The sequence below is a fragment of the Muntiacus reevesi genome, chromosome 2 (assembly GCF_963930625.1).
Source record: "Muntiacus reevesi chromosome 2, mMunRee1.1, whole genome shotgun sequence".
NCBI classification, from domain to species: Eukaryota; Metazoa; Chordata; class Mammalia; order Artiodactyla; family Cervidae; genus Muntiacus; species Muntiacus reevesi.
Genome location: NC_089250.1, coordinates 139,159,552 through 139,174,027, shown reverse-complemented (window position 1 = coordinate 139,174,027; position 14,476 = coordinate 139,159,552). Strand labels below are relative to the sequence as shown.

The 14,476-nt window shown below is 39.6% G+C and overlaps 1 pseudogene; it reads right to left on the bottom strand.

The window, feature by feature from the left end:
- LOC136157281 (cytochrome P450 2C9-like) overlaps positions 1 to 14,476 on the bottom strand; it is a 61,605-nt pseudogene that overhangs the window by 22,691 nt on the left and 24,438 nt on the right.

Genomic DNA, 14,476 nt, shown 5'->3' with positions numbered 1-14,476 from the left:
TGTTTGCAAGTCTCTTCAGTGTCTAATTTCTGCTGTGACACACGGGAGAGAAGGTGGTCATTTATTTGGGCTTTCTTGTTCAGTTGTGGTGTGGGGAGGGAGGAACACTGCAAACAATATCACTGGCGTGTGTGGGGAGTGCTCGCAGTGTCTGGGCCACACTGGGTTTGCCCGCACTCACGGCATGTGTGCTTTCCTGATCTACACTACTCAGGCTCCAGGTTGCTCTGCAGGGAAACTGTCCAAAGCGGGCCCTGGGTTGTGTGCCTTTCCCAGGTCTAAGATGCTCAGGTCCAGGTTTTTGTGTACTCCACGGAGGCACAGACTAGGTTGAGCCTGAGTTTTGTGTCCTTCCCAGATCCAAGCAGCTCAGGCGACCAGGTGCTTGGCAAACCCATTCTCCCCAGGTTGGCGGTGTGTCTTATCACCTCCCTGGTCCCAGCCCCTCGGTTTCCTGGGTGTGCATCAGGAGCACCATCTCAGGTGTGCTGTGTGTCTCCTCTGATGCACTGATCTGTGCCTGTGACCCTCCTGGTGGAGGTCAACCATCCAGGATCCCAGGAAAACTTGGTTAGCAACTGGGACCCTCCTCACAGTTTGGTGGAGGATGCCCTCTCTGGGGCTGAGATTGCCCCTTGCCTCCCGGCTCTGGCTGTCGTCCGTCTGCCTCTCTGCCTCTGGCGGGGGCAGGGAATAGTCCACAACCAGCTAGCCCTCCTCTGGTATTCACTCAATCCTTTTTCTGTGAGAGGGCCAGGTTGTGCCTTATAGGTTTTTGCAGGAAAGTTCTCTCTCTCTCTCTTTTTCCCTCTCTGGTTATCCTATAATTTGGGTTGCTATCTCATGTTAGCTCTCTCAGATTATCCACAGGGCATTCAGGCCTGGTCCTTATCCTAAGCATACAGCCTGTGCCTCCCTGTTCTGCCCTCTGTGGCTGCTGGTGGACAGGAGCATCTGGACTACTTCTCTGCTGGGTGTTGAGGTTAGGCGTGTAATCTGTGGGTGTGTTTTTTTTTTTTTTTTTTTTTCCTCTTTGTTATGTTGCCCTCTGAGATTCCAAAACTCCCCACAGACCCGCCGGTTAGAGGGTTTCCTGGTGTTTTGAAACTTCTCCTCCTTCATGACTCCCTCCCTGGGATGGGTATTCAGCCCTAATTCCTTTGTCTCTCTTTTTATCTTTTATATTTTTCCCTATCTCCTTTCGAAGACCATGGGCTGCCTTTCTGGGTGCCTGGTGTCCTCTGCCAGCATTCAGAAATTGTTTTGTGGAATTTGCTCAGCATTCAAATGATCTTTTGATGAATTTGTGGGGGAGAAAGTGGTCTCCCCATCCTATTCCTCTGCCATCTTAGGACCACCCCTCAAGTTGCTTCAGTTGTGTCTGACTTTTTGTGACTCTATGATTGTAACCCACCAGGCTCCTCTGTCCATGGGATTCTCCAGGCAAGAATACTAGAGTGGGTTGCTATGTCCTTCTCCAGGGGATCTTCTTGACTCATTGATCAAATCTGGGTCTCCCACATTACAGGCAGGTCTTTTACCATCTGAGCCACCCACTAGGAAAGTTCAAATAAGTCCTGAGCATGATGACTATAGTTCATATGTATTGTATGTTTGAAAGTTTCTCAGAGTAAGTCTTAAAAGTTTTCATCCCAAGAAAAAAAATTTGCTATTATATATTGTAATGGATGTTAACTAAATTTATTGTAGTGATCATTTTATGATATATGCATATATTGAATGGTTACATTAAACATTTGAAACTAATATGTTGTATGTTTATGATTTCTCAAATTAGAAAAAAAATGTACATTTTCTATAAGAAACTCATCTTAGACCCAAATACACAAGTATTTTGAATGAGAAAGAAGAAGAAAGATTTTGCAAGCAATAAGTAACCAAATGAAGTCTTCTTAAGAAAGCCTGTCCTCAAGAGAAACTGGTTAACCAGAGCCTCACCTGCTGGGGTTTTATCAGATCCTAACTGACCTGAGAGAAGAGAAATATCCCATCCAGTAAGGTCTAGCATTCTATGTGGGAGAAGTGAAATTCTCAACTCTAGCCCACACCACATATCCGGCTCCATCTAAGGAGGGAGAAAAGCACTGAGAGACACACATGAAGTTCACATTCTAGAGGTACAGGCTTGCTAAAAATAGGCAATTCCTATCAAAATCACTACTGCCTTCTTGGCATAAATTGACGTTTATCCTAATAGTCACATGGAAATTTAAGTGATCCTTAAAGTCAAACAATCTTCAGAAACAACAGCAAAGTTAGAGGACTTCTCCATTTCAAAACTAACTACAAAAATTAAGACCACTAGATGATGTGATACTGGCAAAAGATTGACAGAGATTACCGAAAGAAAATGCGAGGGTTTATTTGTGTAATCTCAATTTTGAGTCAACTGATTTTTGACCAGGGTGCCAGGATGACTCTTGGGAAAAATATTTTCAACAAATGGTGCTCACAGACACCAACCTCCAACTCCATATCTATGCCGATTCATCAATTAAGCCTTCCCTCTTTCATCCACCTACTCTTTCCTATCATTGCCTTTGCACTGCTGTATACAGCATACAGCCTTCTGAAATTTCCTCCCCTGTCTTTCACTGTAAATATATTAAAATTTATTTCCAACCACTAGACATTCAGGAAGCCCAGTTAGATTAAAAAATTATTTTCCATTCCCTCATACAGTGTGTTGCAATTACCATGACCATCTTTGTACTACAACATGACATTCCGTATTTTCTCAATTGTTTATAATTGTTTACATTTCACGTGAGGTGTCATTCTGTCTCTCCTTGGAGAGATTCTTTGTCCCCAATGAGCAGGATCAATTATTTCACTTATTTAAGAATAAAATGTTATGTCTTCCATTATATTCATTGTAGGTTCATGCACACAATAGGTACTTAAACTGCTTGACAACATTGTTTGCCCAACCATGAAAACAACCCTGGTAAATACAGAATTATTCAATGAATGAGAGGATGTACAATCAACCAGATAACTGAACCGTCATTAACATTTGACCTGCTCCATTCTGATGAGGAAACAATCAGTAAAGTTCTGAGGGTTGTTAATGTCCTGGGGTGTTTGATGTTCGCTTGTGTTTTCCAAAATATAACTTCTTAAATTAATAATATTTTTAAGTACTTTGTTATGACTCCTTGGGAAATAATCAATGAGCATAGGGAAATTATTGCAGACCTAGAAGAGAGACCAATAGTTTATTAAATAAAGAACACCTTATGAATACTTGTATTCCCTATGCCAAGCTCTGGTCAGAAATGATATTATAAATATTAACAAAATATGGTCTCTGTATTAAGGGACTTTACAGGTACTTAATCTTCCATGCTGATAGATGTCTCCATGAGGGAGAATGTACTGACCAAGGATTAAAGATGATAATCATTTCCTATACTCACACAACATTTTTATAGAATAAAACCATCATTACAAAAATGATCTCATTTTCTTACATCAATCCTTCCCTACAATCATGAAATATGGGATGGCATGAAAAACTATGACTCATATTTTGCAAATGACAATAGAGGTTAAGAGAGTTTGGACAACTTGGTACACAAGCCAGAGTTGGTCCTTGATGTTTCTACCTCTGTCTCATAGGCTCAAACATAAGATCAGTTATTTTAAGACTGAAAGTATCCTAAGAACTATGGAACACAACTAAACATCTTATAGATAAAGTAATTGGGCAGCAGAGCAATTAAGTGACTTCTGTAATACCACACCATTGTCTTTTAGACAGAGGCAGAACATGTCAGCAAAGTAGAGGGTACACCTGCAATGTTTGTTTGTGGTTCCGTCACAAAAAACAAACAAACAAACAAACAAAAAAAAACACAAAAAACAAAAAACACAATCATTTTTTTTTCATCTTCAAAGCAATTACCTTGTCAGTTATAATACCAACTAAGGCATCAAACACTCCTATGCTAGTCAGTGACCCCGAGCAGCACTCTCCACCTTGAAGGAGACATTTTCTTCCTTCCCAAACACAGATATTTCTGCCAACTGATGTGACAAAGAAGCAATGAGTGGTGGCTGGGTAACAAGACTTGTGGGCAATGGAAACCTTTCCAGAATGGCCTGGAAGTCCTACTGCTGTGGGCATGCTTTGAGGAAGTCACTATTTTAGTTTATGAGAATTGTGCTTTGGAAATTGGTTAAAATAAAGAAACAAAAATTACCACTGAACAGTGTGCTTTGGAATTGTGGTGCTGGAGAAAACTCTTGAGGGTCCCTTGGACTGCAAGGATATCAAAGCAGGCAATCCTAAGGGAAATCAACCCTGAATATCCAGTGGAAGGACTGATTCTGAAGCTGAAGCTCCAATACTTTGGGTATCTGATGCAGACTCAACTCGTTGTAAAAGATCCTGATGCTGGAAAAGATTGAAGGCAAAAGGAGAAGCGGGAGGCAGAGTTTGAGATGGCTAGTTAGCATCACCAACTCAATGATCATGAATTTGAGCAAACCCTGGGAGACAGTGGAGGACAGAGGAGCGTGGTGTGCTGTAGTCCATGGGCTTGCAAAGAGTTGGAAACGACTTAGTGAGGGAACAACAACAACAACAATTCTGGGCATGCATCTGCCTGTCTATCACATCGGACTCTGCCATTGTACCCAGATGAACACTTCATGATGCTAAGCGCTGGGCAGGACTGTGCTGCTCACACATTCACCTCACAGCTCACGGCTTGGTGTATAGAGAGATCTGGACCTCATGAAGAAAAGAGCAGAAATGAGTTCTCAAGAAGAAAGGACCCTGGCCTCACCTGAACCCATGGAGAGCCCTGAATCCTGATGTTTTCATTGAATCTTTCCACTAGATTTGGAAAAATCTGATCTTTATAATTAAAATGGTTCTGGAAAATAATGGATCAGATCACATTGCAGGGAGTACAGCCCAGGATGAAAGTGGGATCACAGGGAAACCGTAAAGAATAATAAACAATTTAAATGCATCATTTAAACATACATATGAAACACTTGTCTTTGAGATAAAACTAATTTTAGAAACTTTAACACAATATTTTACCTACTAACTCCCTTAACAACGAAGTATTCCACATGCATAAAATCAACACATCACTTTTACCTTAACCTGAGTAGATCACTTTACCCTAGCTAGCTCATAACAGTTTTTGAAAAAAAAATTAATTCCTATCCACTGCCTTTACCTGTATCCCTTTCACCCAAGATGCCTGTTAAGTTGAAGGGAAAAAAGCAAAACAGTTTCAAAGGCCATTTTTATGTCATTATTAATAATAACTTAAATTAATCAGTGCTGAATATTATGTTTGCAAAGCCTGTAGAAAATTAAGCACTGATAAAGAAAGAAATAAAATAGTTAGGGACTGCAAAATGCTTTTTATATAATGAATAGTTGAAAGAATCATCTCTAGAATCAACAGGGAAGTTAAAGAGAGAGAGACTGTGGGTGAATTCATGTATCTGAAGGAACAGATTTTTAAAAGCAGCAAGTAAACACGATGCACGAGAAGAAAAACTAATACAAATGAACAATTTCTATAAGATGGTTTTCCTTTCTAAAATATGAATAAAATGTAAAATTTTTATTTTGGACATACATCCCTGGTAAATGAAACAAAAAGGTAAATTGATGATTTTTTTTAAACTTTCAATGTTAAAAAATTCTCTCCTTAGGAATTAAAAGTTAATTTTTTTCCATTGAGGATCAAAAATTAGTTTATTATGGCAAAACTTCCCTATGCAAACATCTGGAATATTGTTCTATGTAGCCATCAACAGAACAGCACGTTTCAATAGATTTTAAAATTATCATTTAATTCATTATCATGTTTCCAGTAAAGAAATACATAGAGGAAAAGTTTTCTTTTTTGGTAGGAGATCTATAAAATAAAATTGCTGCCATCAAATGATCAATGAAAATTTATTACACAGCGAGAGATAAAGAAATTCACATCTAAAGAAGTAAATAGAATTACTTGAATGAAAAATATAAGATTTCCCTAGTGGTCCAGTGGTTAGGAATCCACTTTGCAATGCAGGGGATGTGGGTTCACTCTCAATCAGGAACTAAGATCTCACATGCTGTGGAGCAGCTAAGCCTGTGTGCCACAACTAGAGAATCTGTGCACCACAATGAAAGATCTCTCAAGCCACAACTAAGACCCAACCCAACCAAACAAATAGATATTTAAACAAACAAACAAACAAACAAAAAGACAAAACTATTGACAGAGTGACATCAGGAAGATGGTGACCTGGAAAGTCCCAGCCCTTGTTCTCCCAAAGAAACACTAATTTAGCAATGATGAATGAACTAAAACATTTTAATATTTTCAGAATCCAGTTAAGTAGTTGCAGTACCATATGCGAGTATGGAGCATGCATCCAGTGTACCAGCTTTTCAGTGGCTACTTGAAGAAATACTTTTCTTTCTTATCTCACTTAGACAGCTCTCAGAACTAGCACAGTATGGATGTCTGGGAGCACTGAGAATAAAGGAAAGCGAGGACACTGGTTTGCTAGGGCCAGCATGGCTTGGTACAATCTAGACTTCAGGCTTTTGTTTGAAGGGGATGGGAGAGGAGTAGACCTTGCATTTGGTGCTGATCTTTTGGAGGGCTACCCAAGGGAATAGTATCTGTCACATCTGATTCAGGGCATTAAGGGGGAGCGTGCAATCTTTAGATGTCAATGAGATAAGGGAAAGTGGAGTCGTTTGCTTCTGTTGAACTAGAGAAATCACAGTGCTGCAGACAGACAACAAAGGGAACAGAGATTATCTGAAATTAATTTGATAAGCATCCTTAATTGTGAAAGGCCAGAGAAGTAGCATTCATCATAAGAAAAATGTTTCAGAGGCCTCCAGAGGCCCTGGACAAGATTCCTAGTGCTTTGCTTTATATTAAGTTGGCCCATAAAGACTGGAAGAGGCGGAAATTTTTTTGAAATCCTGAATCCCAACACAAACTCATAAAACACCACAAGAAGCAGGAAACATGGCTCAAGTAAAGGTAGAAAATAAATCTATATAAATTGGTCCTAAAGAAATGGAGAATGTCACTGACATGAACAAAGAAAAATTTAAAGTGTAATAAAGATACTCCATAAGCTTAAGATGATCCATGAACAAAACAAAAATGTTAACAAAGAGGTAGGACACATAAAAAGAACCAGCAACTAAAATTTGTTGGATTAAAGAACACAATAATTCACCTAAAAATATACTCAAATATAGGTCATCTGATGTTATTCAATCAGAAGAACTAAAGAAAAAACATGAAAAAAAGTGAAGAAAGCCTAAAGGATGTATGGGACACCAATAATTCTATCAATATGCTCATTGTGTGGAAAGTGAGAGAGAGAAAGGACAGAAACTTATTTGAAGATATAATGGCAAAAAAATTTCCATATCAAGTGGAAAACTGATACTCTGATTCTAGAAGACCAACACAGTCTAACTACGAACAAAAGAATTCTAAACTGAGATATATGAAAATCAAATTGTCAAAAGTCAAAGATAAAGAGAGAATTATGGTTAACAGCAAGAAAAACGTGACATGTCACTTACAACAGCACATCATGCAATAACAACAGATTTCTAAGCAGAGATGTTTCAGGACAGAAATGAGTGGGATGATAAATTTAAAGAAAATAAAGAAAAAATTACCAGTGAAATATACTATATCTGGTAAGCAATTCTCAAAAAAAAAAAAAAAAAAGGATAAACAAAAGCTGAAGCTGTTTATCACCACTAGACATGTCTTACAAGAAATGCTAAAAGGTGTCCTTAAAGTTCAAACAATAGAACTTTGAACAGCAACAGAAAAGCATACAGCTTGTTGATATATGTAAATATACAGACTAATCAAGAATGCCATACTAATGTGAAGGTGGTGTATAAACCACCATTACTTCTAGTATAGAAGTTAAAAGAGGTTGGCAAACCTTTACCTAGATTATCTATGAAGAAAAGAGAAAACTCAAATAATAAAATCAGAAACGAAGAGGAGATATTACAACTGATACTGATATCATTTCAGTGATGCTGCAGAAATACAGAAAAGTTGAAGAGATTACTATGAGCAATTATACATCAACAAATTGTATAGCCTAGAAGAAGCAGATATATTTCTAGAAAGAGACAACCAGTTAGGACTGATTTATGAATAGATAGAAAATTTGACAAACCAAAAATGATAAGGTTGTCAAATCAGTAATCAAAATCCAACAACAAAAAAGCTCAGAATCAGATGGTTTCACTGGTGAATTCTACAAACATTTAAGTATTAGAAAAACATTGCCACACCTTCTAAAGTTCTTTTGAACATGTGCAAATTAATAAGTGCAATATACCATTTTATCAAAATGAAAAGCAAAAATTAATCATATCAACAGGTGTAGAAAAAGTATTTGACAAATATCAAATTTCATTCAACTGAATGCAGAGTTCCAAAGAATAGCAAGGAGAGATGAGAAAACCTTCTTCAGTGAACAATACAAAGAAGTAGAGGAAAACAATCTAATGGGAAAGATTAGAGATCTCTTGAAGAAAATTAGAGATACCAAAACAACATTTCATGCAAAGATGGGCACAATAAAGACAGAAATGGTGAGGACCTAACAGAAGCAGAATGGTTAAGAAGAGGTGGCAAGAATCTACAGAACTGTACAAAAAAGGTCTTAATGACCCAGATAACCATGATGGTGTGATCACTCACCTAGAGTCAGACATCCTGTAATGCAAAGTCAAGAGGGTCTTAAGAAGAATTACTACCAACAAAGCTAGTGGAAGTGATGGAATTCCAGCTGAGCTATTTCAAATGCTAAAGGTTGATGCTGTTAAAATGCTGCACTCAATATGCCAGCAAATTTGGAAAACTCAGCAGTGGCCACAGGATGGGAAAAGGTCAGTTTTCATTCTAGTCCCAAAGAAGGGCAATGCCAAAGAATATTCAAACTATTGCACAGTTGCCCTAATTTCATGTGTTGTCAAGGTAATGCTCAAAATTCTTCAAGATAGGTTTCAACAGTACTGAACCAAGAACTTCCAGAGGTACAAGTTGGGTTTAGAAAAGGCAGAGAAACCAGAGGTCAAATTGCCAACATCCATTGAATCATAGCAAAAGCAAGATGATTCCAGAAAAACACCTACTTTTGCTTCATTGACCACATGAAAATCTGACTGTGTGGATCACAACAAACTTGAAAACTCTTAAAGAGATGGGAATACCAGACCACCTATGCTGCCTCTTGCAAAACCTGTATTCAGGTTAAAAAGCAACAGAATGAGACATGGAACAATGGACTGGTTCAAAACTGGGAAAGGAGTCGGTTAAGACTGTATATTGTCACCCTGCTTATTTAACTTATACGCCGAGTACATCATGTGAAATGTTGGACTGGATGAATCATGAGCTGGAATCAAGATTGCTGGCAGAAATATCAACAAACTCAGGTATGCCAATGACACCACCCTTATGGCAGAGAGTGAAGAGGTTCCTCTTGATGAAGGTGAAACAAACAGGAGAGTGAAAAAGCTGGCTTAAAACTTAACATTCAAAAACTAAGATCATGGTATCCAGTCCCATCACTTCATGTCAAATAGATGAGGAAAAAATGGAAACAGTGACAGATTTTATTTTCTTGGGGTGTCAAATCACTGTGGATGGTGACTGCAGCCATGAAATTAAAAGACTCTTTCTCCTTGGAAGAAAAGCTATGATCAACCTAGAAGGCGTGTTAAAAACAGGAGACATCACTTTGCCCACCAAGGTCCATATAGTCAAAGCTATGGTTTTTAAAGTAGTCATGTCCAGATGTGAGAGTTGAACCATAAAGAAGGCTGAGCACTGAAAAATTGATGCTTTCGAACTGTGGTGCTGGAAAAGACTCTTGAGAGTCCCTTGGACAGCAAGGAGATCAAACCAGTTGATTCTAGAGAAAATCAATCTTGAATATTCATTGGAAGGACTGATGCTGAAACTGAAGCTCCTATACTTGGGCCATCTAATGTGAAGAGCTGACTTATTGAAAAAGACCCTGATGCTGGTAAGGATTGAGGGCAGGAGGAGAAAGGGACAACAGAAGATAAGATGGTTGGATGGCATCATTGACTCAATGGACATGAGTTTGAGCAAACTCTGGGAGATAGTGAAGGACAGGGAAACCTGGCATGGTGCAGTGCATGGGGTTGCAAAGAGTTGGACATGAATGAGCAACTGAACAGCAACAAAAATTCAGGATAAAAACACTTCTATATTACTTTACTCAACATAGTAAAGTGATCTATGACAACCCCACAGTTAACATTGTACTTAAACGTGACAGATTGAAAGCTTTTCCTCTAGGATCAAGAATAATAAGAATGTCCACTCTTACCACTCCTGTTCAATATAGTACCTGAATTCTAACCCCAGCAGTCTCTCAGTGGCAACACTCCAGTATTCTTGCTTGGAAAATAACATGGACAGAAAAGACTGACGGGCTACAGACCCTAGGGTTGTAGAGTTAGACACGACTGAGCACTCATGCACATACAAAGGAAAGGAAGAAGCAAAAAAGTCTGCTTGCACATGCTATGATCTTATATATGGAAAACCCTAAAGACCATACTAAAAACTGTTAGAAGTATTCAGTGAATTCAGTAAAGTTGCCGGATATGAAGTCAACAGAGAAAATATTTGCATTTCTGATCATTAGAAACAAGCTCTCTTGGCTATTATAAACAGTGCTGCGATGAACATTGGGGTGCACGTGTCTCTTTCAGATCTAGATTCCTCAGTGTGTATGCCCAGAAATGGTATAGCAGATGAATGGATAAGGAAGCTATGGTACATATACACCATGGAATATTACTCAGCCGTTAAAAAGAATTCATTTGAATCAGTTCTAATGAGATGGATGAAACTGGAGCGCATTATACAGAGTGAGGTGAGCCAGAAAGATAAAGAACATTACAGTATACTAACACATATATACGGAATTTAGAAAGATGGTAACAATGGCCCTATATGCAGGGCAGAAGAAGAGACGCAGAAGTACAGAACAGACTTTTGAACTCTGTGGGAGAAGGGGAGGGTGGGATGTTTCGAAAGAACAGCATGTATATTTTCTGTGGTGAAACAGACCACCAGCCCAGGTGGGAGGCATGAGTCAAGTGCTCGGGCCTGTTGGGCTGGGAAGATCCAGAGGAATCGGGTGGAGAGGGTGGTGGGATGGGAGACCGGGATGGAGAATTCGTGTAACTCTATGGCTGATTCACATCAATGTATAACAAAACCCACTGAAAAATAAAAAAATTAAAAAAAAAAAAAAAAAAACAAGCTCTCTGAAAAAGAAATAAAATAATCCCATTTTTCTCACAATAAAATGATAAAATACTTAGGAATAAATTTAACCAATGAAATAAAAGTGTTGTATGCTGATCTCTCAAAAACACTGATGAAAATACTTAAACAAGGCATGAATAAATGAAAAGTTATTTACTGTCCATGAATCAGAAGTATTAACACTATTATTATATCCATAATATCCAAAGCAGTCTGTAGAGTCATTGTAATTGTATCAAATTCTATCAAATTCTAATGGCATTTCTTACAGAAATACAAAAAATAATTCTAAAAATCCACATGTAATTACAAAAAGACCCCAAATACCCAAAGAAGTTCCAAGAGGAATGAAAAATGCTGTACACATTAAAATTTCTGATATCAAATCATATCACAAAGCTAAGATATCAAAAGAATATTGTACTGACATAAAAACAAACACATAAACCAATGCAACAGAATTCAGAGTCCAGGAATAAACCCAACAATATATTATCAAATCATATTTGACAGGGAGCCAAGAATACTCAGTTCAAAAGCATCAATTTTTCAACGCTCAGCTTTCTTCACAGTCCAACTCTCATATTCATACATGACCACTGGAAAAGCCATAGCCTTGACCAGATGGACCTTTGTTGGCAAAGTAATGTCTCTGCTTTTTAATATGCTCTCTAGGTTGGTCATAACTTTCCTTCCAAGGAGTAAGCGTCTTTTCATTTCATGGCTGCAATCACCATCTGCAGTGATTTTGGAGCTCCCAAAAATAAAGTCTGACACTGTTTCCGCTGTCTCTCCATCTATTTCCCATGAGGTGATGGGACCAGATGCCATGATCTCAGTTTTCTGAATGTTAAGCTTTAAGCCAACTTTTTCACTCTCCTCTTTCACTTTCACTGTGAAGAAAGCTGAGTGCTGAAAAATTGATGCCTCTGAACTGTGGTGTTGGAGAAGACTCTTGAGAGTCCCTTGGACTGCAAGGAGATCCAACCAGTCCATCCTAAAGGAGATCAGTCCTGGGTGTTCATTGGAAGGACTAATGCTGAAACTGAAACTCCAGTACTTTGGCCACGTCATGCGAAGAGTTGACTCATTGGAAAAGACCCTGATGCTGGAAGGGATTGGGAGCAGGAAGAGAAGGGGACGACAGAGGATGAGATGGTAACAAAGGAACATGGCCCTGACTCGATGGGCATGAGTTTGAGTAGACTCTGCGAGTTGGTGATGGACATGGAGGCCTGGTGTGCTGTGATTCATGGGGTTGCAAAGAGTTGGGCATGACTGAGTAACTGAACTGAACTGAACTGAAGAATACTCAATGGAGAAGGATAGTTTCTTCAATAAATACTGTTAGGAAAACTACAAATTCACATGCAAAAGAATGAAAGAGGACCCCTATCTTTACCACTCGCAAAAGTTAACTTTAAGTCGATTAAAGACTTCAGTGTAAGACCTGAAACCATAAAACTGCTAGAATAAAACTTTGAGAAAATACTCCTTGACATTGGTTTAAGAAGCGAGTGTTTTTGTTTTTTGTTTTTTGTTTTTTTTTTTTTAAATTCCCTCTTTATTCTTCTTATCTGAATGTCATGTAGTAGTTACTAGATATTTCTTGAATGAATGAATGAAATCAATGACATTTTCAATGGGACACTAAAGGCACAAGTAATAAAAATAATAATAAACAAACAGGACTACATCAGGGTTTGGTCCTAAGATGGTGCAGGAATAGGACTGGGGAGACCACTTTCTCCCCCACAAATTCATGGAAAGAACAGTTGGACGCCAGGCAAATTCCACAAAACAACTTCTGGATGCTGGCAGAGGATATCAGGCACCCAGAAAGGCAGCCCATTGTCTTCGAAAGGAGGTAGGACAAAATATAAAAGAAAAAAAAAGAGAGACAAAAGAGGTAGGGATGGAGATCCATCCTGGGAAGGGGGACTTAAAAAAGAGAGGTTTCCAAACTCGAGGAAACACTCTCTCCGGTGGGTCTGTGGCGAGTCTTGGAATCTCAGAGGACAACATAACCTGGAGGAAAAATAAGTAAATAATTAAAACCCACAGATTACATGCCTAACAGCAACTCCCAGCAGAGCAGCAGCCCAGACTCTCGCATCCCTCACTAGCAAGCGGGGGCTGGACAGGGAGGTGCAGCTTGCAGTGATTTGCATAAGGACCGGGCCTGAATACCCTGAGGGCAATCTGAGGGAACTAGCTTGAGATAGCAACCTAGACTGTGGGATATGTATCCTGCAAAAAGCCCTAATCTAAGACACAAAGGACTGAGCAGAGTTAGCTGGCTGTGGACTGGCCTATCCCCCGCTGGAGACAGGCAGGCGAGGGCAGCCAGAGCCAGAAGGCTGCAATCGCAGGCACCAAAGAGGCATCGTATACCAAACTGCAAGCAGACATCATTCCTAACCAAGACTTCTTGGGATTCTGGATGGTCAACATCTGCCAGAAGGGTCACAGCCAGAGATCAACTCCCCATAAGAAGCACACGGCACACCTGAGAAGACGTGCCCGTTGTACACCCAAAAAACCGAGCGGCTGGGACAGGGAGGTGATAAGTCGCAGCGACTGCGCTTGCCAAGCACCTGGTCACCTGAGTTCCTCCGACCTGGGACGGGCACAAAACGCAGGCCCAACCAAGTCTGCCCCTTTTGCGGAGTACCCAAGAACCTGAACCTGAGTGGCTTAGACCTGGGGAGTGCATGCAAACTGGAGCCTGCATCAGACCGTTCCTGGCAGACCAATCTAGAGCCTGAGCAGTGTAGACTGGGAATGCAAAAGTGTTGTGAGTGGGGGCAAACCCAGTGCAGTTGAAACACTGTGAGCACATGCCAGTGATGTTTGTTTGTAGTGTTCCTCCCTCCCCACAACATGTCTGAACAAGTGAGCCTAAAAAAGTGACCGTCACCGCCCCCATTTTGTCCCGGCAGAAATTAGACACTGAAGAGACCAGCAAACAGAAGAAGGTAAAATAAACAGAGGGAACCACTGTGGAAGTGACAGGTGCAATAGGTTAAAACCCAGTAATTAGCACTGACTACGTAGGAAGAGGCCTATAGACCTAGAGAAGTACAAGCTAGAACAAGGAACTATCTGAAAATGAA